This window comes from Heteronotia binoei, chromosome 5, assembly GCF_032191835.1.
Source record: "Heteronotia binoei isolate CCM8104 ecotype False Entrance Well chromosome 5, APGP_CSIRO_Hbin_v1, whole genome shotgun sequence".
NCBI lineage: Eukaryota > Metazoa > Chordata > Lepidosauria > Squamata > Gekkonidae > Heteronotia > Heteronotia binoei.
Window position 1 is genome coordinate 12,782,534 of NC_083227.1, and position 24,567 is coordinate 12,807,100.

At 45.7% G+C, this 24,567-nt stretch overlaps 1 protein-coding gene across 6 annotated transcripts in view; it reads right to left on the reverse strand.

The window, feature by feature from the left end:
- The window catches only part of LOC132571063 (zinc finger protein 883-like), a 661,721-nt gene that overhangs the window by 426,306 nt on the left and 210,848 nt on the right, over positions 1-24,567 (reverse strand). The gene's annotated exons all lie outside the window — the stretch shown is intronic.

Consider the following 24,567-nt stretch of genomic DNA (forward strand, 5'->3'; position numbering starts at 1 on the left):
TTGGGAGTGAGCAGTGAAGTGGCCAAATTTGCGGATGACACTAAATTGTTCAGGGTGGTGAGAACCAGAGAGGATTGTGAGGAACTCCAAAGGGATCTGTTGAGGCTGGGTGAGTGGGCGTCAACGTGGCAGATGCGGTTCAATGTGGCCAAGTGCAAAGTAATGCACATTGGGGCCAAGAATCCCAGCTACAAATACAAGTTGATGGGGTGTGAACTGGCAGAGACTGACCAAGAGAGAGATCTTGGGGTCGTGGTAGATAATTCACTGAAAATGTCAAGACAGTGTGCGTTTGCAATAAAAAAGGCCAACGCCATGCTGGGAATTATTAGGAAGGGAATTGAAAACAAATCAGCCAGTATCATAATGCCCCTGTATAAATCGATGGTGCGGTCTCATTTGGAGTACTGTGTGCAGTTCTGGTCGCCGCACCTCAAAAAGGATATTATAGCATTGGAGAAAGTTCAGAAAAGGGCAACTAGAATGATTAAAGGGCTGGAACACCTTCCCTATGAAGAAAGGTTGAAACGCTTAGGGCTCTTTAGCTTGGAGAAACGTCGACTGAGGGGTGACATGATAGAGGTTTACAAGATAATGCATGGGATGGAGAAAGTAGAGAAAGAAGTACTTTTCTCCCTTTCTCACAATACGAGAACTCGTGGGCATTCGATGAAATTGCTGAGCAGACAGATTAAAACGGATAAAAGGAAGTACTTCTTCACCCAAAGGGTGATTAACATGTGGAATTCACTGCCACAGGAGGTGGTGGCGGCCATAAGCATGGCCACCTTCAAGAGGGGGTTAGATAAAAATATGGAGCAGAGGTCCATCAGTGGCTATTAGCCACAGTGTGTATGTGTGTGTGTGTGTATATATATATATATATATATATATATATATATTTGGCCGCTGTGTGACACAGAATGTTGGACTGGATGGGCCATTGGCCTGATCTAACATGGCTTCTCTTATGTTCTTATGTTCCTCCCTCCCTCCTTTCTTTCTTTCTTTCTTTCTTTCTTTCTTTCTTTCTTTCTTTCTTTCTTTCTTTCTTTCTTTCTTTCTTTCTTTCTTTCTTTCTTTCTTTCTTTTTCTCTCTCTCTCTCTCCCTCTCTCCCTCCCTCCCTCCCTCCCTCCCTCCCTCCCTTCCTTCCTTCCTTCCTTCCTTCCTTCCTTCCTTCCTTCCTTCCTTCCTTCCTTCCTTCCTTCCTTCCTTCCTTCCTTCCTCTGATGTTCATGTCTTGCGGCTCTCCAAACAGCTGATGCTTATTCTCTGTGGCTCTTACATTAAGCAAGTTTGACCACCCATCTCCTAAAGTTACTCTGCCAGGTATTTGTCCAAGTGTTACTCATCCAAATGGAAGATTTCACAGCCTCCTTTAGCAGGCTCTTCTAGTAGAGAATTTCTGATCCCTCCAGGTAATTCACCAGGTCTGTTGATGGAAGGGTGCAGAGTCGGGAAGCAAGGCAGGATCAATTCCTTGGTCTATTCCAGTCCATCTCTTACCCATCTCTCTTGCTACTCTCTGTTCTGGATAGCCCAGGCTAGCCAGATCTCATCAGATCTTGGAAGCTGAGCAGGATCGCTCTTTGCTTTTACTTGGATAGGTGACCATCCAGGGAATACCAGGGCCATGATGCAGAGATAAGCAATGGCAAACCAGGTCTGAAATGTCATTTTGTCTTAAAAACAAGTCTAGCTTGCCACCTAGTGGTGCATTACTCTAAGAAAACTACTGACTACTAGAGAATCTTAGCATCTTTTTCCTATACTACACATGCTTTTGTTGTTGTTGTTCAGTCGCACAGTCGAGTCCGACTCTTTGCGACCCCATTGACAAAGTCACACCAGGCCCTCCTGTCTTCCACCATCCTCTGAAGTCTGCTCAAATTTGTGTTAGCTAGAAGAAAGGTTAAAACGCTTGGGGGTCTTTAGATTGGAGAAATGTTGACTGCAGGGTGACATGATCGAGGTTTACAAGATTATGCATGGGATGGAGAAAGTAGAGAAAGAAGCACTTTTCTCCCTTTCTCACAATACAAGAACTCGTGGGCATTCAATGATATTGGTGAGCAGTCAGGTTAGAACGGATAAAAGGAAGTACTTCTTCACCCAAAGGGTGATTAACATGTGGAATACACTGCCACATATATGTTTGTGTATGTATACACACACACACACGCATGCACACATATTGGCCACTGTGTGACACAGAGTGTTGGACTGGCTGGGCCATTGGCCTGATCCAACATGGCTTCTCTTATGTTTTTATGTACATCAGTAACGCTGTCCAGCCATCCCATCTTTTGCCGTCCCCTTCTTCTTTTGCCTTCTGTCTTTCCCAGCATCAGGATCTTCTCCAAGGAGTGCTCCCTTCTCATTTGGTGGCCACACATGCTACCATACGTTAATTAATTAATTTCCTTTGCTGCGTTTCAGATGTGGGGAGCATCGTTGGAGATACAGGCGACATTCTCTGAGGCAGAAGGAGCTACCTTGGAGCAGGGGGAGAGAGCGCAGGCCCAGCAGCGTGCCCAAGATGCCCTCTTCTGTGGTAAGGACTCTTAGTGTCTGGATATGATTGGGGTGTCCGGTGAATATGATGGGTAGAGAGTTCAGGTCACGGGGAAAAATTAAAAATCTTTTTACACAACATAGAGTTAATTTGCTGGACTCAGTGTCCACTTATTAAACAAATTCATGGAAGGCAATTCCTCACATTAATTAAAATATTCATATCGCATCCTGCTTCCTTAAATTTGACAAATAATGATGATGATGATGATGATGATGATGATGATGATATCGGATTTATATCGTACCCTATACTCTGAATAGAGCAGTTGCAATCTCCTTTACCTCCCCCCCTCCCCCCAAAAGAACCAGACTCCCTGTGAGGTGGGTGGGGCTGGAGAGGGCTCTCACAGCAGCTGCCCTTTCAAGGACAGAGGCTCAGAGCGGCCTACAATGTCCTTTCCCTTCCTTCCCCACAACAGACACCCCGTGAGGTGGGTGGGGCTGGAGAGGGCTCTCACAGCAGCTGCCCTTTCAAGGACAACCTCTGCCAGAGCTATGGCTGACCCAAGTCCATTCCAGGAGGTGCAAGTGGAGGAATGGGGCAGCAAACCCAGTTCTCCTAAATAAGAGTCCATGCACTTAACCACCACACCACAATGGCTCTCTGCAGAGCTGTTGAAAAGCACTTTCTGGCAGTAAATAATGATTGAAAAAAATTAGCTTCTGTCCTTGCCTTTATAGGGGCTTTTGCTGGACCACTGTGGGGAAAAGGATGCTGGAGTAGGGGTGGTGGGCTATGAGTTGGCACCCCCCACGAACTTAAGGGAGGGACTTTGGGAGGGGCATGGAACAGACATGAAGTCATGTGGATGTTGCGTCTGGATGAAAACCTGGTTGTGAAGTCAGAATGCCAAGAGACACTCTGAAAACTCATCCATATGATCCTGGATTCTTCAGAAGCCCTCAGATCACACAATGCCATTTCCACCTGCCTCTTCCCCTCCCAGGCCTGACGCAGGCCTCACAGAAGTCTGAAATACGTTGACAGCATTTATTGTCCCTGAAGCTCATAGGTACCTGGTGCTTCTCTTGGAGAGCCAGTCTAGTGTAGTGGTTAAGTGTTCAGACTCTTATCTGAGAGAACCAGGTTTGATTCCCCACTCCTCTTGCACCTACTAGCATGGCCTTGGGTCAGCCATAGTTCTGGCAGGGGTTGTCCTTGAAAGGGCAGCTGCTTTGAGAGCCCTCTCCAGCCCCACCCACCTCACAGGGTGTCTGTTGTGGGGGGAGGAAGGGAAAGAAGATTGTAGGCCGCTCTGAGCCTATGTCCTTGAAAGGGCAGCTGCTGTGAGAGCCCTCTCAGCCCCACCCACCTCACAGGGAGTCTGCTGTGGGGGAGGAAGGGAAAGGAGATTGTAGGCCGCTCTGAGCCTCTGTCCTTGAAAGGGCAGCTGCTGTGAGAGCCCTCTCAGCCCCACCCACCTCACAGGGTGTCTGTTGCGGGGGAGGAAGGGAAAGGAGATTGTAGGCCGCTCTGAGCCTATGTCCTTGAAAGGGCAGCTGCTGTGAGAGCCCTCTCAGCCCCACCCACCTCACAGGGTGTCTGTTGTGGGGGAGCAAGGGAAAGGAGATTGTAGGCCGCTCTGAGCCTCTGTCCTTGAAAGGGCAGCTGCTGTGAGAGCCCTCTCAGCCCCACCCACCTCACAGGGTGTCTGTTGTGGGGGAGGAAGGGAAAGGAGATTGTAGGCCGCTCTGAGACTCTTTGGAGTGGAGGGCGGGAAATAAATCCTATATGATCATCATCTTCTCTGAGGATTTAATAAAAAGTGTTAAAAATGTGTTGTGTTTACACAGGGCAAGGTCTCACACCCCTATCAAGGGGGTGTGTGAAGCAGGGAACAAATAAGCAAAGAGAATAGAAAGTCACGGCAAACCTTTCTTTTCCCTTATGTCTCCCTAACAGAAAATGGGAAGATGCTGTTCAGCCATCATCTTTTCAGAGGTGTGGAAACAGCTGTTGCACCTCCGGTCCAGGTAGGGGATCTGAGCAGGGGACAGCCTGGGTTCCCCACCACCCTTCTCGAGGGGTCTTTTGCTCCTGCAGTTTCTACAAGATGCCTGAGCTAGATAGACTCTGAAGGCCACTCCCTTTACTCATTCCAAGCCAGACATCCTGTACCCGCACAGACTACTCCTTTCCAGTGTGCAATCTCTGCCTGGTGGAATCTCTGATGAGGGAATCTGCTGTTTCTTTCAGTGTTCAGTTTCCTTCGAGGAGGTAGCCGTGTCTTTCACCGTGGCAGAGTGGGCCCTGCTGGATCTGGGACAAAGAGCTCTCTACTGGGAAGTCATGCTGGAGAACTATGGGAGCGTGGCCACTCTGGGTAAGGCTCTTCCATAGGTTCACCGAAGGTGCAAATTGCTGCCATCATGATAAGGCATGAAAAGGAGGAAGAAACACAGTTTATGATATGGCAAAAACGAAAGGAAACTGTGTGACACAGTACAAATATTTGTTAAACCAAACACAATAGTCCAAACAATACAGTCTCTCAAATGAAGACGCTGATAGCGACCAAGTATCTCCATCGAAGGTATTTGCAAACTTTATCCAAGGCATAGTCATCCGTAAGAAGCCTGAGCGGTAAGCCAACAAATTAACCCGACAATCGTTCCTCCAGTTCTACGGAGGAGGAACGATACCGTCCGTAGAATTGCAGGAACGGTTGTCAGGTTGGACTGGTGTTGGACTGGTGTTCCAGTTGATAAGATATTTTTCAATTTTGTGGGAGAAGCCGCTAATATATTGTCCATCCCCGGATCCAAGGGAGGCCAGGCTGTGCTGTACACGGACCAGGGCCTTCTCGGTGGCAGCACCTGAAATGTGGAATGCCCTCCCGGAGGTCATAAGGGCCTGCGGGATCTCTCTCAATTCTGCAGGGCCTGCAAAACCGAGTTATTTTGACAGGCCTTTGGCACCTAAACCAGGAGAGGACTGCCACCCTACACTACTGAGAAATTGTGATCACTATGGGCTTACCGTTAGTAAAGGACGATCCCTTCTAGGTTGTTGCTGGACAGCACCATAAAATGTTTTCAAATGTTTTAATTGCATTTATTGTTTGAAGTCATTTGAACTGATTGTTAGCTGCCCTGAGTCCGCTTGCGGAGAGGGCGGGATAAAAATCCAAGGTAATAAATAAATACATTGAGCTGCGGAAAAGCCTTTGGCTGAGGAAAGTGTCATACTGAAATGGGTCTCCACGGATGCTCGGCTTACCGCTCAGGTTTCTTACGGAAAGAAGATATTGTTGGATGACTACGCCTTAGTTAAAGCATGCAAATATCTTTGATGGAAGTAGAGACTTTGTTGCTATCAGCGTCTTCGTCTGAGAGACTGTATTGTTTGGACTGAATCGTAGAGACATCACCCTGCCAACAAAAGTCCGTATAGTCAAAGTGATGGTATTGCAGTAGTAATGTATGGCTGTGAGAGCTGGACCATAAGAAAGGCTGAGTGCAGAAGAATAGATGCTTTCAAACTGTGGTGCTTTGCAAGACTCTTGAGAGTCCCTTGGATTGCAAGAAGATCAAATCAGTCAGTCCTCAGGGAAATCAACCCAGACTGTTCCTTGGAAGGTCAGATGCTGAAGCTCAAATGCTTTGGCCACTCAGTGAGAAGGAGGCACTCCCTGGAGAAGACCCTGACGCTGGGAAATACAGAAGGCCAAAGAAGAAGGGGACGGCAAAAGATGAGCACTGAAGAATAGATGCTTTCGAGCTGTGGTGCTGGAGAAGACTCTTGAGAGTCCCTCGGACAGCAAGAAGATCAAATCAGTCAGTCCTAAGGGAAATCAACCCAGACTGTTCCCTGAAAGGTCAGATGCTGAAGCTGAAGCTCAAATACTTTGGCCACTCAATGAGAAGGGAGCACTCCCTGAAGAAGACCTTGATGCTAGGAAAGACAGAAGGCAAAAGAAGAAGGGGATGGCAAAAGATGAGCACAGAAGAATAGATGCTTTTGAGCTGTGGTGCTGGAAAAGACTCTTGAGAGTCCCTTGGACTGCAAGAAGATCAAATCAGTCAGTTCTAAGGGAGATCAACCCATACTGTTCACTGGAAGGTCAGATGCTGAAGCTCAAATACTTTGGCCACCCAATGAGAAGGGAGCACTCCCTGGAGAAGACCCTGATGCTGGGAAAGACAGAAGGCAAAAGAAGAAGGGGACGGCAAAAGATGAGACGGCTGGACAGCGTTACTGATGTAACAAACATGAATTTGAGCAGACTTCGGAGGCTGGTGGAAGACAGGAGGGCCTGGCATGACTTTGTCCATGGGGTCGCAAAGAGTCGGACTCGACTGTGCAACAACAACAAAAATTGTTTGGACTATTGCACTTGTGTTTGGTATAATAGATATTTATACTGTGCCACACAGTTTCTTTTCCAAATATTGAAAAGCGATACATCATTTTGACTCCTGTTCCATTACATGTTTAGATGCAACTGAGGCCAATATTGTGGCCATCACCCAAACCAGAAAAAATGTCCTGGGTTGAGACAAAGGTGGGATGAAAGGCCCTCAGAAAGACTCTGGAAGGGGCCAGGTCTTCATTTCTCTGTTGCCAGCCATTGAAATATACCCTCCCCTGGATTCATTTCCGTTTATTTACTAGAATCCATGGTGGGTGCATCCAAAGAAAGGCTGGAGAGTTCCTGAAGAGAATCTCAAGTGAGAATTTCTTTCGCAAGTGGGCTGGCTGAGAGTAGGTATCCTTCATGGTTATGTCAAGGGAACAGGCAAGGAATGCCCATGGGACTTTTCTGCTTCACTTCTAAGATACTCTTAGTTTGGTAGAAGTATAAACCTCAGTGGGCAAGACAGAAGGGAGGCCTTCTGGGGCCTGAAATGTGTAGGTTCACAAGCTATTTCTGGGCAAGAGCTCAGCTGTGGTTCTTGAAAGGCTGTCGTATCCTTCATCCTGGATTTTCTGAGAGGAAATGGGTTAGTTAAAATCAGCTAAGTGGGCAAGGCCAAAGGGCCGTCAGTTCTTTCCTACTGCAGCTTTTGGACCTTCCTTTCCTGTCAGGTGCTAATGTTGTCTCTGTTTATTCCAGAGGAGGACGATCAGAGGAATAAGGACAGTGACGAACAGCATCTGCAGTTGCAAGATGAAGTTGATAGCGACGACCTGAAAGGCAGCATCTGGAATCAAGGCAGCCCTCAGGGACAGACAGACAGCTGTTCGGTTGAGAAGAGAGATGGAAGAATGTGTAATCTACATTTTCTGCAGCACAATATAATGAAGACGAGTAGATCCATTCAGTGTGGAAAGTACTTCAAATATAGATCACAGCTTCTTAAGAACCGAAGAATACAAAGGGGAGGGAAACCTTATGAATGCTTAGAGTGTGGGAAAAGATTCAGTCAGAATGACAGTCTTCAAGTGCATAAAAGAAGCCACACAGGGGAGAAACCTTTTAAATGCTCAGAGTGTGGGAAAAGATTTGGTCATAGTAACAGTCTTCAGTATCATAAGAGAACCCACACAGGGGAGAAACCTTTTGAATGCTTAGAGTGTGGAAAGAGATTCACTCATAGTGGCAGTCTTAAAATGCATAAAAGAATCCACACTGGGGAGAAACCATTTGAATGCTCAGAGTGTGGGAAGAGATTTGGTTGGAATCGCAGTCTTCGGCATCATCAGAGAACTCACACAAAAGACAAACCATTTGAATATTCAGAATGTGAAAAGAGATTCAGCCAGAGTAGCGAAAAGCCTAAAAGAATCCACACAACGGATAAATTGTTTGAATGCTCAGAATGTGGAAAGAGATTCAGTCATAGTGGCAATCTTAAACTGCATAAAAGAACCCACACAGGGGAGAAACCATTTGAATGTTCAGAATGTGGGAAGAGATTCGGTCATAGTGGCAGTCTTAAACTGCATAAAAGAACCCACACAGGGGAGAAACCTTTTGAATGTTCAGAATGTGGAAAGAGATTTGGTCGGAGCAACCATCTTCAAGACCATAAAAGAACCCACACAGGGGAAAAACCATTTGAATGCTCAGAGTGTGGAAAGAGATTCAATACGCGCAGCCATCTTCAGTATCATCAAAGAACTCACACAGGGAACAAACCATTTGAATGTGTGGAGTGTGGAAAGAGATTCAGTCAGAGTAGCCATCTTCAAGAGCATAAAACAACCCACACAGGGGACAAACCTTTTGTATGTTTAGAGTGTGGAAAGAGATTCTATCGGAGTAGCCTTCTTCAAAAGCATCAAAGAACCCACACAGGGAAGAAACTTTTTGAATGTTCAGAGTGTGGAAAGAGATTACATACAAACGGAAGTCTTCAACTGCACCAAAGAACCCACACAGGGGAGAAACCTTTTGAATGTTTGGAGTGTGGAAGGAGATTCAGTCAGAGTGGCAGTCTTAAAGTGCATCAGAGAACCCACACAGGGGAGAAACCATTTGAATGCTCAGAATGTGGAAAGAGATTTGGTCAAAGTAGCCATCTTCAAGACCATAAGAGAACCCACACAGGGGAAAAACCTTTCGAATGCTCAGAGTGTGGGAAGAGATTCCGGCAGAGTGGCTACTTTAACACACATAAAAGAATCCACACAGGGGAGAAACCATTTGAATGCTTTGAATGTAGAAAGAGATTCATTGACAGTTCTTGCCTTCTACGGCATCAGAGAACTCACAAGGGAAACTCCCTTTGAATCCTCATAGTGCGGAATGAGATTATACCCACACAAGAGAATTCCACACATGGGAGGAACCTCAGAAATGCTCAACATGTGGGAAAAGCTTGAGGTAGAGATCCACTGACTTTCATGTTCCTCAGAGAATCCACACAAGGGTGAAACGTCCCTGTAGCCAATTTTGATGAGGCTGTTCTTTGAACACCCTCGTGCTGGAGGCTCAGAAATGATCAGAACGTACTTTTACAAAGAAGCATCTTTTTATTAGTCACCTTCCTATGGGAAACTGGGTACTTCAGGTTATCTTCCTGTCTAACTCTTTCTGTGAAAGCCGAAAGTGGAGAACACAGAAAATGCAAACTAAAGAGGAGGGGGGGGAAATCTGCGCTCTGAGACGCTACAAAGTATTATGTGTTTTTATGATATGTATATAATAAGAAAAACAGTGAAAAAACATGCACAAGAGCAGATACAATATCTCAGATCCCCTTAAGAATGTAAAATAACATGAACTAAGTTGCCTATTTGTATTAAACAAAGCATAGAAAGCGAGAGTTCAAGCAAAGTAGCTTGTGAAGCCGAGGCTCCATTCCAAGAAGGAAGCGTAACAATGCAACTTCCAGATAAGAACATAAGAGAAGCTATGTTGGATCAGGCCAATGGCCCATCCAGTCCAACACTCTGTATCACACAGTGGCCATTAATTTATACACACACACACACACACACACATATATATATATATATATACACACACTGTGGCTAATAGCCACTGATGGACCTCTGCTCCATATTTTTATCCAATCCCCTCTTGATAAGTCCAACGTTTCAGGATCAAGCCCTTCTTCAGGAAATAGTTTCCTACAAGGTCAGAAAGGGCTTAGCGTACTCATCTGGAATAGCACACTCACCATTCCAAATTGAAGTTTCACTTAATGAGATCCCAATTTCAAAATTCTAACCAGAATGGCTCACGATGTTTCAGGATTCGGGTAATACCTCTCCTATTCATTCACACCTCTATCCGGAATAAATACTTCCTATCACAATTACAGATTATCGTAACTGCGAACAACTGGACACACGGTCGTTGCCTCTTAAAGTAACAGGATTCTATAAATATTATTTACAGAGTTTTGAGCATAGCACAGCAATTGTACATTAAACAAAGGACGACAAATCCAAAATTGAGAGCTCCAGTCCAGCCTTCTGTGAGGTTTTGGGAGTCTCACCACTTTGTAGCCCCTTACACTCTTAATTACTAGTTATGAGCAGGGCTTTTTTTAGTAGAAAAAGCCCAGCAGGAACTCATTTGCATATTAGGCCACACACCCCAACGCCAAGGCAGCCGGAACTGCATTCCTGCTCAAAAAAAAATTTCTTCAATAGAATTGCAGAGGACCACATCAGATTTGTAATTTATTGTAATTCTTGCATTAGTGTGGCTGAGAGGGGGGTTGGGGAAACTTTTTTGGAATGTTGGGGATTAATTCGGTCGGTTTAACTATGTTTGTTATTGAGGTTGCTGTTTGGCCTGCGGTCCTGGAGAGTTGTTTTGGGCATGAGATCCTGGTGGGTTGTTTTGCCATCTTCTGGGCATGTGAAGCATGTGTCATGGGGTATTTGTGGGGGGGAGGCATTTGTGAATTTCCTGCATTGTGTAGGGGGTTGGACTAGATGATTCTGGAGACCTATGTGTCAAGTCTGAATATAACTCTGGCTCAACCAAAGAGCATGCTGGGTAGAACCAAAGTAGAACCAAATGCTGCTAGTGCCTCTCTGCTGTTCCCCCCTCCCTTTCTTAGAAACTCTCCCTGCTTTGAAATGGTGATGTGTGAAAAGTCTTATCTGAACCTTCTCAGCTCAGGCCCGGGGGAGTCCTAGGAGCCTGGTAAAACATCAAGGCCATTACGCCTAATCAACACGAGAATGTATTAGTAACATCTATGTGTGAATGTCCCCTGCACAATTTCCCGGCCCATAGGAATGCTTTTGAAGTACTCCTTATATGCAATGTATTTACTGTATGGTTTCAGTCTCTTCAAACCCTGGCTTAGGCTGCAAGCATCCAGTATCAATAAACTAGTTTCTTTGTATCTACATTAGGCTTCCCAACCCTCCCGCTCTGCCGGGGGAAACCAGGATTTCCACCCTCTTCCCCCGCTCCTCCCAAAAACGGAAGCGGGGGGAGGGGGGAAACGGCGGGCACGCAGCTGCCCCCCCCCCGCGCAGCTGCTACCCCGAGATGGGCCCATCTCGGAGGAGCAGCCACAGCGAGTCAAGAAGAGGTGCCAGCAGCGCAGCGACGTCGCCCGCTCTGAGACCGGGTGGCTCGCCACGCTCCCTGGCGCCGTTTCCCCCCCCTCCCCCTAGCTCCACCCCCAAAGTCCCCAGATGTTTTTAAAATGGGACTTGGTAACCCTAATCTACATCGTTATTGAATCTGCAGACTTGACACCATGCTATATTCCAGGGGTGGCCAACAGTAGCTCTCCAGATATTTTTTGCCTACAATTCCCATCAGCCCCAGCCATTGGCCATGCTGGCTGGGGCTGATGGGAGTTGTAGGCAAAAAACACCTGGAGAGCTATATAGCCACCCCTGCTATATTCTATGCCAGGGGTGTTGAACTCATTTGTTATGAGGGCCAGATCTGATATAAATGAGACTTTGTTGGGCCAGGCCATGTCGGGCTGGGCCATGTGTGTCCCTATTTAAGATTAGGTAGCAGAGATATAAATTTTATAAAGCATACAGACAAACACAAAGTTGTTTTTTTTTTTAAAAAAAACCCTTAAAATATGCATAAAACATTGGCATTCATTGGTCCTTTCTTTGTATCTCTCCCATAGGATCTGGGGAACTGGGCAAAGGAAGCTCTGGCACTTTCCTTCCTTCCCCAGGGAACCAGGAGGGGGAGGAGCCTCAGACAATAGAAGGAAGAGAGGCTTGGCTCAGTAGCTCTGCTGTGTGATTGAGAAAGCCTGGCAAAGCAAGCTCTCCCTCCCCCCTTCTTCCCCAAGGGAGGGGCCTTAGCTAATGGAGAAAATAGAGCAAAGCAAGCTGTTATGTAGAAGGAAGCAGGAGAGAGAGAGAAGGCAGTAGATGACAGCCAGTTGTTCAGGGGGCTGATAGGAGTCCTCCAAGGCCCCTGGGCCTCATGTTTGACACCCTTGTTTTATGCTATAGAATTTTTGCATCATTTATCATTTTGTGTCATGTTAAAACACAAGCTTTGCTTCAACTCTCTTTTTATATTTATGACTGGTTCTACAACCCTCATTCGCTGATTGACTGATTGGCACTGCTGATTGACTTACTGTGACTTTGATTATTAATTTTCATTCTCTTCCTTGCCTAGTGGATACACTATGATCCATCAGCCAAGTGCATTACTTCTCATATTTTTCAAGATTGTTCTGGCTTCAGGTATAGGGAGTTCAGCCACCCCTATGTTCTATCTGAACCAGTTTCTGTTTTCTTTGGAAAGTACAAGCCGTTTTTGATTCTCCTACCTCCCCTTTTGATTTGTTAAGGTTAGGAGTTGTGTGAATTTGATGCAGTTTGAGTCGCCACTCCTCCAGAGAGCCTGTTTGGTGTAGTGGTTAAGTGTGCGGACTCTTATCTGAGAGAACCAGGTTTGATTCCCCACTCCTCCACTTGCACCTGCTGGAATGGCCTTGGGTCAGCCATAGCTCTTGTAGGAGTTGTCCTTGAAAGGGTAGCTTCTGGGAGAGCTCTCTCAGCCTCACCCACCTCACAGGGTGTTTGTTGTGGGGGGAGAAGATATAGGAGATTGTAAGCCGCTCTGAGTCTCTGATTCAGAGAGAAGGGCAGGGTATAAATCTACAGTCTTCTTCTTCACTTGCAGCTGCTGGAATGGCCTTGGGTCAGCCATAGCTCTGGCAGAGGTTGTCCTTGAAAGGGCAGCTGCTTTGAGAGCCCTCTCAGCCCCACCCACCTCACAGGGTGTCTGTTGTGGGGGGAGAAGATAGAGGAGATTGTAAGCTGCTCTGAGTCTCTGATTCAGAGAGAAGGGTGGGGTATAAATCTGTAGTCTTCTTCCCTAAATACAATTTTGCCAATATCTGACTTCGTCCAGGGTCTGTTTTGTTAACTGCTATTAGAAGAAGAGGAGGAGTTGGTTTTTATACCCCACTCTGTCACTACCCAAAGGAGTCTCAGAGCAGCTTACAATTTCCTATCCTTCCTCTTCCCACAACAGACACCTGGTGAGGTAGGTGGGGCTAAGAGAGCTCTTAAGAACTGTGACTGACCCATGGTCACCTAGCTGGCTGCATGTGGAGAAGAAGAAGAAGACTGCAGGTTTATACCCCGCCCTTCTCTCTGAATCAGAGTCTCAGAGCAGCTTACAATCTCCTTTATCTCCTTTCCCCCCCCCCACAACAAACACCCTGTGAGGTGGGTGGGGCTGAGAGAGCTCTCACAGCAGCTGCCCTTTCAAGGACAACTTCTACAAAAGCTGTGGCTGACCCAAGGCCATTCCAGCAGCTGTAAGTGGAGGAGTGGGGAATCAAACACGGTTCTCTCAGATAAAAGTCCACACACTTAACCACTACACCAAACTGGCTCTCTGGAGGAGTGGCAACTGAAACCCATTTGTTTAGATTATAGTCCGCAGCTCTTAACCACTACACCAAACTTTCTAAAAAATAATAATAGAAGCAATTGGATTTATACCTTGTCCTTCGCTTCCTGAAGGAGTCTCAGAGCAGCTTGCAGTCTTCTTTCCTTTTCCCCTCCCCGCAACAGACAACCTGTGAGGTGGGTGAGGCTGAGTGAGCTCTTTTGAGAACTGCTCTTGAAAGAATAGCTCTGCAAGAGCTTGTGACTGACTCAAGGTCACATCAGCAGGTGCATGTGGAGAAGTGGGGAATCAAACCCGGTTCTCCCGGATAAGAGTCCGTGCACTTAACCACTACATAAAACTAGCTCTCAGTTTAAATAGGATGCTCCAAGTGGACAGGGTCAGGATACGATGCAGCTTTTTCTAATGTTACTGCACATGTGGCCAGAATTCATCTAACACAGGAGTGCCCAAACTGGTTCAGGAGCCACATTCTGCTCGTTTACACGTATTGTCGAGAAGGAACTTAGTGCAGGTTTACTCTCAAATAAGTGTGCTTAGCATTGGAATCTCAGTCACCTTCTGAGTGTTGACCCATAGGTAAGCAACTATTTCCGCTGTCAGTGAAGCAGGGAAGGAGGGGGACATAGGCTTGCAAGATCTCCACCACAGAAGTCACCTGGAGGCCTAGAGCAGGGAAAGAAGAAGATATTGGATTTATATCCCGCCCTCCACTCCAAATCTCAGAGCGGCTCACAATCTCCTTTATCTTCCTCCCCCACAACAGACACCCTGTGAGGTGGGTGGAGCTGAGAGGACTCTCACAGCAGCTGCCCTTTCAAGGACAACCTCTGCCAGAGCTATGACTCACCCAAGGCCATTCCAGCCGGTGCAAGTGGAGGAGTGGGGAATCAAACCCAGTTCTCCCAGTTAAGAGCCCGCACACTTAATCACTACACCAAACTGACTCTCTCAGAGTGCAAGAGTTGACGGAGCCTCTGGAAGGAGGGATGGAATTAAAGATGGCCGTGCAGGGTTCCCCTTTGTTTCATAGGTCTTGTAGGAGCTGTATTTACTAACCTTGGTGTCAAGTCAAAGAGAGATGCATAATGATGCAAACGGTGGTCAGTGATTTATATGGCACATGTGTGTTTCCTCCCCCTGGTGCCAAAAAATAATTCCCTAACCTTTCCCTATACAGGTCTTATGGGGACTGTTATTCCCAGCTTCTTTTTTTTTAAACTCCTTGCATGGTCATGTTATAAAGTGCATATATATGTGTTTTATCTTCCTGTGTAAAGAAAGTTTAGAGAGTTTTAATAAAGATGTGTGTGTAGTATTTGTTCCTATCTTGTGGCTCTCCAACCACTGACATTTATTCTATGTGGCTCTTATGATAAGCAAGTTTGGCCACCCCTGATCTAATAGGCTTGAACCTACCAGAGAAATGAGGAGACTGAAGCCTCACTCAATCATAGGTAAGGTGTTGGCTAAACAGCTCTTTTTAGTCTACAGGAATTAATGGAGGTGTCAATCAAGAAGGTACCAGACCCACCCATTATATGGTGATTGCATGAATTTTTCCTCATATAAACTTTTGGCCAGATATATTTTATTTGCAGTGTTAAGACTTAGGCAGATATGGCATCTCCACGGAAATATAGACTTTTTAATAGGCTTTGGAGTTTGACACTTGGAGACCGGGGAATGTCAAATATGAATTCAGGCAAAAGTGTATCTATAGGGCAAAGCTTTAACTTTGCAGCTTGGTTGCCAGCAGACGAGCAAAGGCTTATGGGACAACTAACCTCACAAAGAGGCACAAGCTAATTCAAACCAGCACACAACTACAGAAAGTTATGGACTAAGCTCACATAATTCTGGCACCATTTGTCCCTTTCAAGACTTGGGCCATTCCTGTCTCAACTAAAACCGTGACCGTTGTCACACTGCATTTGGTGCAAAGAAAAACGGGGTTTGGAATGGGCTGTTTCTTATACAAACAGAATTACAGCAGGACCAATGTAATGGTATACAGTCTGTAATGCAACAAAACCAGCATCTTTGATCTCGTCTTGCCATGTCGTTATTGCAATGCTAAAACACTTTTGTAGCTCTGCGCTTTATTTAGCCTAATGCTGCTTAGACTGGTGAGGTTAGCTGGGCCACCTTTTTCCCTGGTAACAATTGGAATCATAGCCTCCCAATTTGATTCAGAGTGTCCAAAGATACTACAGGCATAAACTACCTTAGCATTTATTCGCTTCATGTTTCTGAAGGATTATGGGAATGACACACCAAACTGTTTTTTCACCACTTTTGTAGATGGCAGTCAGAACAGAAGTATTCAGAGGGTAGAACTGGGAGCGGCTGATTTCCTAATCGAATAGACGCAGGGTCTTTTGAAATAAACTGACCTCCGTCTTCTTGCCAGATCTCCCCAAATGTTATGCACATCTTACCTGTCCTTGCAATTAACTCCCATGTGAGGACTGCACAATTTCCAAATGGTTTGAATAACTCAGTATAGCGACACCAATCATGTTTACAACCAGGGTTTACAATCAGTTTCATGTAGTGTAGTTTGGTGTAGTGGTTAAGTGTGCAGACTCTTATCTGGGAGAACTGGGTTAGATTCCCCCACTCCTCCACTTGCAGCTGCTGGAATGGCCTCGGGTTAGCCATAGCTATCACAGGAGTTGTCCTTGAAAGGGCAGCTGCTGTGAGAGCCCTCTCAGCCCCACCCACCTCACGGGGTGTCTGTTGTGGGGGAGGAAGGGAATGGAGATTGTAGGCCGCTCTGAGCCTCTGAGTCAGAGAGAAGGACGGGGTATAAATCTGCAGTCTTCTTCATTATCTTCTAAACATTTTGACAAGTCTAAAAAAGGGAACGAAATTAAGCTTGTTTGTCCATTGGGAAAGCGGGGAGGGAGGTCAATACAGTTGGCATTTAACATACAAAAGTTACTCTTCATCATTGCGCAAAAGAAAAGCTAAAGTGTTCAAAGTAATTCCCTAACCTTTCTTGCAAGTTTCAGTTAATTAAAAGTCTTGCAAGTCCCAGAACACAAAGGTTAACAAAAGAAATAACAGAAACAACAGGTAGGCAAATAGTTCCTGAGGCTCTGGTTCATAGAATCATAGAGTTGGAAGGGACCTCTAGGGTCATCTAGTCCAACCCCCTGCACAATGCAGGAAACTCACAAACACCTCCCCCCAAATTCACAGGATCTTCATTGCTGTCAGGTGGCCATCTAGCCTCTATTTAAAAACCTCCAAGGAAGGAGAACCCACCACCTACCGAGGAAGCCTGTTCCGCTGAGGAATTGCTCTAACAGCCAGGAAGTTCTTCCTAATGTTGAGCCGGAAACTCTTTTGATTTTTCAACCATTTCAGTCATTTGCAAAAGTTGTGGATGTAATGTCTTTAACAGTCTCCTGGATTTCAGGACTGGAAGTCATCCATATTACTACTTCTGCACTTGCCCTGGGATTTGGAGTTCTGGATCTGTGTGATGAGCCTTTCAGAGGTGGAAGGCAAAAACCAGGAACTTTTCTATTCTGAGAACTTGGAACTGACCTTATAGTTGCCTTCTTCCCTACGTCTTTATCCCAGACTTTCAGGGTGGATAAGATGTCAGGCAATACATGTGGAAACAGGCTGAGATTAGAAAACCTGATTATGTCATGTTTGAAATAATTTACTTAGTCTCAAACCAAGTCCTTCTTTCAGGCAGAAGAGAGTAAGGGAGTTCATTGCTATTTGGCAGGTTGTACTGGTGTCAGAGAACCATAGAGTTGGAAAGACGCTCCAGGGTCATTTAGTCCAACCAAAAAGAGAGGGGAAAAGAAGCTAAATCAACCAAAAGGAAAAACCTTCAAAGGAAGTTTAGAGTTCTAGTAAGAGTCCAAAACTTAAAAACATCAATGTTGTTGTTCAGTCACTCAGTCGAGTCCAACTCTTTGCGACCCCATGTACCACATTATTTATTATTATTACTTATTTATTATGTCAAATTTATATCCTGCCCTTTCCACAAGCAGACTCAGGGCAGCTAACAATCCAAAATGGCATAAAAAATAAATACATCAGTTAAAACCTTAAGAAAAGGGGTGTCAAACATGCATCCCGGGGGCCGAATCAGGCTCCTGAAGGTCTCCTATCAGGCCCCCCAGCAACTTGCTGTCATCTACTTCCTTCTTCCTATCACTTGCTTCCTTCTGCATAACAGCTTGCTTTGCAAGGCTTACTCAATTGCACAGGACCTACAAAGCAAAACCTCTGTTTTCTCTGTTGGCTGAGGCTCCTCCCTTGGGAAGGAAGGCAGAGCTTGTTTTTTCAGGCTCTCTCAATTGCACAGCAGAACCAAGTCTGTCTTCCTTCTATTGGTTGAGGCTCCCCCCCCCAGTCCCCTGGGAAAGGAAGGAAAGAGCCCCAGCTTCCTTTGCCCCATTCCCTGCATCCCATGGGAGAAATACAAATACCGTTTTCGCACACAGCTTACCTCGCAGTCACAATCCTGTTCCCTCCGCAGCGCCCGGTCGGATTTTCCACCATCTGCGCCGAAGTTACAGGAAGTGCTATGGCTTCTGCGTAGCAAACATAAACTGCTAAAACCCAGTTTATGTTTGCTACGCAAAAGCTGCAGCACTTCCTGTAACTCTGGCGCAGATGGTGGGAAATCCGACAGATACTGCGGAGGGAACAGGATTGTGACTGCGAGGTAAGCTATGTGTGAAAACAGTCAAAGAAAGCACCTTTAAGACCAATGAGTACTAACGTTTTAAGAATGTTTAAAGTTTTTTTTTTTAATCTTCAATTGTGTTTGTCTTTGTCCTTTATAAATTTATATCTCTGCTGTCTAATCTTAAATAGGTACACACATGGCCTGGCCCGACATGGCCCCGCCCAACAAGGTCTCATTCAAAGCAGCTCCGGTCCTCATAACAAATGAGTTCAACACCCTTGCTTGAAAACATAAAAACATCACGGTACTATACATCAGAATAATACAGACAATTTCCTAAACACTCCTTTCATTTTTTTACAGTAAGTGTCGGTGTTCCTTAGAGGTGATGTTATTTTCTTGTTCAGTCGCACATTCGAGTCTGACTCTTTGCAACCCCATGGACAAAGTCATGCCAGGCCCTCCTGTCTTCCACCATCCTGCGAAGTCTGTTACATCAATAACACTGTCCAGCCGTCTCATCTTTTGCCGTCCCCGTCTTTTTTTGCCTTCTGTCTTTCCCAGCATCAGGATCTTCTCCAGAGAGTGCTCCCTTCTCATTGGGTGGCCAAAGCATTTCAGCTTCAGCTTCAGCATCTGACCTTCCAGGGAACAGTCTGGGTTGATTTCCCTTAGGACTGACTGATTGGATCTTCTTGCAGTCCAAGGGACTCTCAAGATTCTTCTCCAGCACCACATCTCAAAGGCATCTATTCTTCTGTGCTCAACATTCCTTATGGTCCAGCTCTCACAGCCATACATTACTACTGAGAATACCATCGCTTTGACTATATTGACTTTTGTTGACGGGGTAATGTCTCTGCTTTTTATTATACTGCCCCGGTTTGTAATAGCTGTCCTCCCAAGGAGCAAATGTCTTTTAATTTCACGGCTACAGTCCCCATCTGCAGTGATCTTGGATCCCAAAAGGTGGAGTCTGTCACTACTTCCATGTCTTCCCCTCCTATTTGCCATGGTGTGATGGGGCTGGATGCCATGATCTTAGTTTTTTTTTATGTTAAGTTTCATTCCTGCTTTTGTGCTCTCCAGTTCTCAGGCCCTTCTGTCTTCCAGTGTCCTCCTAAGTTTGCTCACAGTTATAGACACAGTTATAGACAAAAGTACAGGGGGTGAACAAACATGTGGACAAAGGAGACCTGATAACATAAGAACATAAGAGAAGCCATGTTGGATCAGGCCAATGGTCCAACCAGTCCAACACTCTGTGTCACACAGTGGCCAAATACACACACACACACACACACACTGTGGCTAATAGCCACTGATGGACCTCTGCTCCTCTATCATGTCACCCCGCAGGCGACGTTTCTCCAAGCTAAAGAGCCCCAAGCGTTTTAACCTTTCTTCATAGGGAAAGTGTTCCAAACTTTTAATCATTCTAGTTGCCCTTTTCTGCACTTTTTCCAATGCTATAATACCCTTTTTGAGGTGCGGTGACCAGAATTGTACACAGTATTTCAAATGAGACCGCACCATCGATTTATACAGGGGCATTATAATATTGGCTGATTTGTTTTCAATTCCCTACAATTTAGTGTAATCTGCAAACTTGGCCACTTCACTGCTCACTCCCAACTTTAAATCATTTATGAACAAGTTAAAGAGCATGGGACCCAGTACCGAGCCCTGCGGCACCCCACTGCTTACCGTCCTCCACTGCGAAGACTGCCCATTTATACTCACTCTCTGCTTCCTATTACTCAGCCAGTTTTTGATCCACAAGAGGACCTGTCCTTTTACTCCATGACTCTCAAGCTTTCTAAGGAGTCTTTGATGAGGAACTTTATCAAAAGCTTTCTGGAAGTCAAGGTAAACAACATCTATCGGGTCTCCTTTGGGGCTCTTTAGCTTGGAGAAACGTCGCCTGCAGGGTGACATGATAGAGGAGCAGAGGTCCGTCAGTGGCTATTAGCCACAGTGTGTGTGTGTATATATATATATATTTGGCCACTGTGTGACACAGAGTGTTGGACTGGATGGACCATTGGCCTGATCCAACATGGCTTCTCTTATGTTCTTATGTTATTACAAAAACATATGAAAACTTTATAGGGATGCAGATTAAGCCTAATAAAATCATCAAAGTGACAAATGTACAAAAAAGAACCATATACAACCTGATGCGTTTTGGCCTGAGGAGGCCTGCTTCAGAGGTCAAACAGTACAAATTACAACATGCAACAAAGTCCCTGTTACACTTGGAAGGCAATCAACAATTAATACAGGACCCAAAAATGGAATGCTTCCATCTGAAAATGAACGACACAAAAAAGTCATGTTGGAATGGCAGAGATGTATCTGGCCTTATGTCAGCAGCAGTTACGTATATTGGTGAGCCAGTCTGGTATAGAGGTTAAGTGTGCAGACTCTTATCTGGGAGAATGGTGTTTCATTCCCCACTCTTCCACTTGCACCTGCTAGCATGGCCTTGGGTCAGCCATAGCTCTGGCAGAGGTTGTCCTTGAAAGGGCAGCTGCTGTGAGAGCCCTCTCCAGCCCCACCCACCTCACAGGGTGTCTGTTGTGGGGGAGGAAGGGAAAGGAGATTGTGAGCCGCTCTGAGACTCTTCAGAGTGGAGGGCGGGATATAAATCCAATATCTTCTTATCTTCTTCTTAAGTGTGTGGACTCTTATCTGGGAGAACCGGGTTTGATTCCCCACTCCTCCACCTGCATCTGCTGGAATGGCCTTAGGTTAGCCATAGCTAGCACAGGAGATGTCCTTGAAAGGGAAGCTGCTGTGAGAGCCCTCTCAGCCCCACCCTCCTCACAGGGTGTCTGTTGTGGGGGGAGAAGATATAGGAGATTGTAAGCTGCTCTGAGTATAAATCTGCAATTCTTCTCCTTGGAAATAATAATATTGCCAATATATACCTTCCAGTTTAGGTCCTAAACATACAAGTAAATTTCCCTTATCATGGCCAGTGTAACATCAGTATGTATCTGCCTTGTACGAGAAGGTATATATACCGGCAATATTATTATTTCCAGTGTATGTAATTGCTGCTGACATTTGGCCAGATTCATATATGCAGTGAGTAGTGACTGGAGTTGTGAACTGGCAAGACAAATCTTTCTAAAAACCTGAAAAGGGTTTGTGGAAAAATGTGAACTCTTTTCTTGTATGATAAAACCTTGTATGATAAAAGGAGAGCACATGGTTTTTTTTGCCACTGTGTGACACAGTGTTGGACTGGATGGGTTATTGGCCTGATCCAACAGGGCTTCTCTTATGTTCTTATGTGACTCAGAGTGTTGGACTGGATGGGTCATTGGCCTGATCCAACAGGGCTTCTCTTATGTTCTTATGTGACTCAGAGTGTTGGACTGGAGGGGCCATTGGGCTGATCCAACAGGGCTTCTCTTATGTTCTTATGTGACACAGAGTGTTGGACTGGATGGGCCATTGGCCTGATCCTACATGGCTTCTCTTATGTTCTTCTGTGACACAGTGTTGGACTGGATGGGCCATTGGCTTGATCTAACATGGCTTCTCTTATGTTGCTAGGCAACCACTGTGTTCTAGGCTGGGTTTCCCTGAAAAGCAGGAGAAGAGGGCAGGCTCCTTTCCAGGCCTATTTTTGACCTTTGAGGGAGGACTCATTGGGGCAGGCCTGTCTAGGATTGCTGCTCCAAGCTGGGATATTCCTGGAGATTTTCTGGTGGTTTGAGGACAGGGTTTGGGGAGCAACAGACCTCAGCCAAATATAATGCCACAAGAATCCACTCTCCAAAGCAGTCATTTTCTCCTGGGAAACAGTACCTGGAGGTTAGCAACCCCAGTCCTGAAAACAACTTCTGGGAGAGTTGATACCCCTTGACTTGCATGACTCAACTAGGCCTGGCTGCTTGCTAGTCGTCAACAACAGCCACTTGATGAAAGCCAGTGTGGTGTAGTTGTTAGAGCTTCAGAGTAGAGTCTAGGAGACCCGGGTTTGAATCCCCATCTGCTGTCGTAGCTCACTGGATGATTTTGGACCAGCCATGTACTTTTAGTCAAACCTACGTCACAGGGTTGTTGTGCGGATAAAAAGAAGAGAAGAGCATAATGTATGCTGCTTTGGTATCCACTGTGGGAAAAGGTGAATAAATGAATTACATATAGCTGAAAGCGGGGGGCAGGTATATCAATGAATGGCTGAGAAGAGAATGAGGCAAGGAAAAGGGTGAGGATATGGGGGCTGCCTGAAGGAGGGAAAGAGGAGATATTGTGGAAAGGGGGATTCAACAGAAAGTTGGTGCTGTTCCACAACCAGATCACAATTTTCCTAAATAGAGGTTTCAAGGGATGGGGGGCAAGTATAATACAGAAAGTTAGATAAAGGTAGGTTGGCTGTTGGGTGGGACGGTGATAGGGATCCCAACTCCACATGAGTCAACAGTGTGATGCGGTGGCTAAAAAGGCAAATGCAATTTTGGGCTGTATCAACAGATGTATAGTGTCCAGATTACGTGAAGTGATGGTATCACTTTACTCTGCTCTGGTAAGACCTCACCTGGAGTATTGCGCTCAGTTTTGGGCAACACATTTTAAGAAGGATATAGACAAGCTGGAATGGGTCCAGAGGAGGGCGACAAAGATGGTGAGGGGTCTGGAGACCAAATCCTATGAAGAAAGGTTGAAGGAGTTGGGCATGTTCAGCTGGAGAGGAGGCTGCTGAGAAGTGATATCATCACCATCTTCAAGTACTTGAAGGGCAGTCATATAGAGCATGGGGTGGAATTGTTTTCTATGGCCCCAGAAAGTAGGACCAGAACCAATGGGTTAAAACGGAATCAAAAGAGTTTCTGGCTCAACATCAGGAAAAACTTCCTGACAGAGCAGTTCCTCAGTGGAACAGGCTTCCTCAGGAGGTGGTGGGCTCTCCTTCTTTGGAGGTTTTTCAACCTAGAGGCTAGATGACCATCTGACAGCAATGAAGATCCTGTGAATTTAGGGGGAGGTATTTGTGAGTTTCCTGCATTGTGCAGGGGGCTGGACTAGATGACCCTGAAGGTCCCTTCCAACTCTATGATTCTATAGGAAATTCCTAGAGATTTGAGGTGACGGGAGCCTGTGGAGGATGGGGTTTGAGGAGGGGATGGGCATCGGAGGGGGAGAATGCCCTTCCAAACCAGCCCTTGGGAAGTAGAGTCACCAAGCTCCAGGTTGGGGATGGAGATCACCCGGAATGCCAATTGACCTTCAGATGACAGAGACCATTTCCCTGGGAGAAAGTGGCTGCTATGGAGAGTGGACTCTATGACATTATATCCTGCTGAGGTGGCTTTCCTCCCCAGACCTCTCTTCCCCCAAGGTTCCACCCCCAAATCTCCAGGAATTTCCCAACCTGGAGCTGGCAACCCTGAGGGGGAAATGATCTCTGTAGCTGGGAGACCCCTTGTGATTCCTGGAGATTACCAGGTCCCACCTGGAGACTAGTAGTGAAAACAATCCAAATCAAAAATACACTGCTTTCAGGCACAACACAATATTTTTAGTGATAGCCAGTCATACACAACACTAATTCCACATATACATTCCCAATATATGGATACACAAATCCCAGAAATAAGTTCCAAATATATTGATACATATCTGGACAATGGTGGGCTGATCCAAAGTGCACCATTTCAAATCTTCATCAGGTCCAAGAGGAATGGATAAATATATAGTCTTGGTATCACTTTTTCGTCTTATAGATGGCATTTGACGCCAGAAAAGTTAGCAAAAATGTATCCTAATATGTCTAATAAGTGTTGGAAATGCGGAACTCAGACTGGAACTTTTTATCATGCTTGGTCTTGCGATGTAACTAAAAAAATACTGGCAAATGGTACATAAATGTCTAAAAGATGCTTGGTAAAGTAATACCATTTAAACCGGAACTATTTCTGGGGAAGGCTATGGCGAACCACCCCGTAAAAAGTCAGCCATGAAAAGGTTGTGATGTGACATCACCCCAACTGGTGCTTGAACAGGGGACTACCTTTTATCTTTTATTTTTGTTAAATATA